At 40.6% G+C, this 3,935-nt stretch overlaps 1 long non-coding RNA gene across 1 annotated transcript; it reads right to left on the reverse strand.

The window, feature by feature from the left end:
- Positions 1-1,146: 1,146 nt before the first annotated feature.
- Positions 1,147-3,598, reverse strand: LOC133469717 (uncharacterized). Its single transcript, XR_009785766.1, has 3 exons — positions 3,189-3,598; positions 1,890-1,919; positions 1,147-1,534 (listed from the first exon to the last, which is right to left on the reverse strand). It is a non-coding gene; the product is annotated as an uncharacterized LOC133469717 (long non-coding RNA).
- Positions 3,599-3,935: the final 337 nt, after the last annotated feature.

Raw genomic sequence — 3,935 nt, forward strand, 5'->3', positions numbered from 1 at the left:
AAAAATGACAAGCGTCATAACAGCTGTGATGTCATTCACCATTTAAGGCCATTAGTGGTTTTGAGTGTTTCACTCAACAACATTTAGTTCATGTTGTGTGGGTGAAAGCATCTTGACATCTTACTATCACCGCATATGTAAGTTCACTCAGTGGTTGAAGGCGAAATTGGGAGCATTTGGGTCATGGGGGCTCTTTCTGCTAGCATAATGCTGATAAAGTGACATTTTATACGTGTCAGAAAGGTTCCAGGACTTCTGTCACAAAAGATTCTTATTGGATCAATCTTTTGTGTTACAAAATATATATTTCCAATCCAAAAAACAAACGAAAGGTTTTCCCCTTCAAACTGATCCGCCTGGAGTCTGATGCACTTTCGCAGCCTTCTCTGCCACACCTTCCTGCACTCCTGGAAGGATTCTTCCGGGATCCTCCACAGCTCCGGTGTCACAGCCATTTTGCTTTTGTCCACATTTTCAAATCAGGCTTCCTTTATCACACCCTTGAGCTTGGGAAAGGGAAAAAAATTACAGGGAGCCAAGTTGGGTGAGTTTGGAGGTTGCTCAAGCACACCAATGTTCTTCTGATCCAAGACCTGTTGGATGCTCCAGGAATTGTGAGCAAGCACGTTGGTGAAGCAGCCACGAGTTGTCCTGCCGCAACTCTCGCACATTGAATGAAGCAAACGCTGAAGAATCTCTTAGTAGACGTGCTGGTTGATCATCTGGCACACACTGAAGGGGAAAACCTGTAGTTTGGGTTCGAAATATACATTTTGTGATGCCAGTCCTGGAACCTTTCTGACACACCTTGTATATTGTGCAAATATACAGTACATACAAAGCCGCATGAGTCCATCACCACAAGGCAGTCGATGGTGTAATCAGTATTTACTGGCCCACCCAAGACCAAACAGTGTTTTCTTTTGTTAGTGTGTTTGGTCAGAATGAGGGATTAAATAGAGAAACAACACATCCATAAAACTTTTACCTCATCAGGCATCACCAATATCTTGCCCTTCTTTCCTTCTTTAAATACACCATGTTATTGTTCCATGAAACTTTGCGAATGTGTTTCCTCTCAATGGGGATGCATAACCCAAACTATAATCAGGACTGAGATGAATCAAGTGCTTTACACGGCGTGTTTATTCATGCTCTTCGCATGAAAGGCTTGACTTAGCAGTAATTGCATCATTACGCCATCTCTGCCTCAGTTCAATTTTTACCACATTTTTTTTTGTTTCAATTCAATGGACATTGCACTGCTCCTTCTGATCTGTGCACCTGGGGCACGTGGCGGCAGTATAAGACAGACAGACACACACACAAAGAAGAGTATCACAATGGACAAAGTTAACTGTAAAAATATTAGTCATTTTTCACAAAGGATAAACAACATATACCTGTGAGTATTATATTGTCTGTCTTCACGTGTTGCTCCACAGTTTGTGTTCAAATAGCCATCGCTTAAGGGATGTATCTCATGTGTCTGGTTATGTGGTCAGGAGTCCTTTGTTCCAATGTGGAAGTGTGTCTGTTGTGAGTAAAAGGATTCCAGCATTTGTAACACCTCCCTCGTGCGGGCCAAAACCCCCAACCACAACAATTCCGAAACAAACCTCTAAATGGGGTAGCAACATGCTGCATGTTTGGATCTCTCTCCTAAATATGCTCATTTATTGCCTCCCAAGGGTGAACCACAGATCCAAAGACCATCTGTTGCCATGCTGGTTAGATAACACCGCTATTAAAAAGGACCCCACCTTACTGATCCTAAACTGTGCCTGAAGATGACTTGCCAAACTGTAGGAGTCATGAATGTGCTTCTATGCATGTGTGTGAGTGTGTGTGTTTGTGTGTTTGTGTGTGTTTGTGTGTGCGTGTCTCACAGTTAAGGACGGTGGTCAGATTTGTGGCCTCTTTTGTTCGATTCCAGCAACAATCCGCAGCAACACAGAAAAATAAAAACCACATTGCCATATTGCAAACACACAAAAACCCTCAGAGACAGATACAGTATGTCCTCCAACTGATCATTTCTCTCAGACCAGGATCTTGTCACCACCTAGCTAAAAATTCCACCCTAAATTCCACTTTGCTGTTCTCACCAGCAGACTTTTTCCTACCGACCCTTACTGTTTGGAAAACGCCTATTGAAGTTGAATTAGTGGGTTTGGGGGCAAAGTAAGTAGTATCTGCATATTTTTAGATTTAATTTTGATCAATTTTGCAGTGTGCCCATTTGAACTGGGATTAAGATGATTTTAGAATATCAATTTTGGGAATTTGTTTTCTTTGTTGCAGCAGCAGTAGAGCCTCGGCCTACCCTGAGGTGGTCCACTTCTTCCACTTCTCTTCATCACGGTCCAGTGATGTTAAACTCTTCCACATTGGTGGTACTCCATTCACATTGGTCCTAATTATGTTCACTACACTGCAGCCTTTTCTGACCGCAGCACCAAAGGTTTACAGTGCTCTCATTATACACTTAAGCTTATACTCTAAACCAGGAAACAAGGAGCCAATAAGCTGCTGCTCCAAAACCACACCACTTCCTTGCCGTATGTTTAAAAAGTTCCCTCTCTTTGTTGCCCACTGTTATGATTGTCAAACAATTGAAGGAATGTTTGATTTGATCGCCAACCTGCATATACGAATGCTTAAAATCTGTATTATGTTACAGTAAACTTTACATTTACAGTGTCTCAGTTTGCATGGCGCATTGTTTTCATTTAAGATTGAAGGGTATTTATTTGGAGTAAAACTGAACAGCAAATTCCAAACAGTTAAACACAAAGTGAATTACATTTTTAGTAATTGTATCGCACTATGTAGTTGTTTATCTGACATGTCTTTTTAAAGTGCAGAACACACCAGTGAATTAAAGACTGAACTGAAATTTAATAACTTCCACACTATGTAGAGTAACTGCATTCCAATTTTAAAGTGCGACCAAACAGGCCCCAAATGGCATGTAAATTCGACACACCAGAGAGAATATTAAAAATAATAATAATAATAATAAAAAATCAGGTTTCAAAACTTGAATAATAAAGGTCATCTCTCACCTCTCAGACACTGTGGGCGTGTCATAGCTTATACAATGTAAAATCACTGGCGGCTCAACTTCAAAATTGAATGGTTATTGTGGACTATAATTATAAAAATAAGCACACAAGTCAATTTACCGTCCTTGTTGGTGACATTATGTCACAGACGACAACGGCACCTGACGACTGCGACGATAGGAGGAAGCCCAGGTAGTTAGAGAGTACTGGTCCATTCATTAGTATCAAGTTACCAATGAAGCGATGTCTGGTGAAAGTTTACAAAACTATCCGTCGTAAACTGCGCACTGCAGAGTCAGCTGGTGGTGTTGGTGTTCGAGCTCGCCATCTGCATGTCTTTAAAAAGTCAATCCATCGCTTTTTTATTTCCTCATTTTTTGGAAGCTTAAAAAAAACATCACCGAGCTGTTCTGTAAATTGAGGCATCCAGCGAAGATGAATCTTTGGGGTGTAGCCATTGTTAGCTTGCTAACTGCACGCTGGAGTGGTAAATGGGCCTTGTTATGGAAGCTAAGTACAGCTAACTAACAACCGAGCAGCGTAGCCAAACGAAATTATGTCACTTTTTAATTATATAGTGGGGGGAAACTCGTGCTAGAAAGTATACGCCCTGTGTTTTAGCCCCGCCCCCAAAATCAGGAAAATTCAAATGGTAAAAATGATGCTTAAGCTATAGCTCAACAATTCAACACTATATTGTTATGTCTTTGCATATGTTTTCACCACTTATATATGTATTCAAACATATTTAGTGTATGTAGAAACAAAACACAGATATCTGCTGAGACCTTTTTAAATTGCATTAGGATGACTAGATGTCTGGACCTCCTGTTGTCATGATCTGGTTTTGTGGTTTAGATTATATTT

Source organism: Phyllopteryx taeniolatus, chromosome 19, assembly GCF_024500385.1.
Source record: "Phyllopteryx taeniolatus isolate TA_2022b chromosome 19, UOR_Ptae_1.2, whole genome shotgun sequence".
NCBI lineage: Eukaryota > Metazoa > Chordata > Actinopteri > Syngnathiformes > Syngnathidae > Phyllopteryx > Phyllopteryx taeniolatus.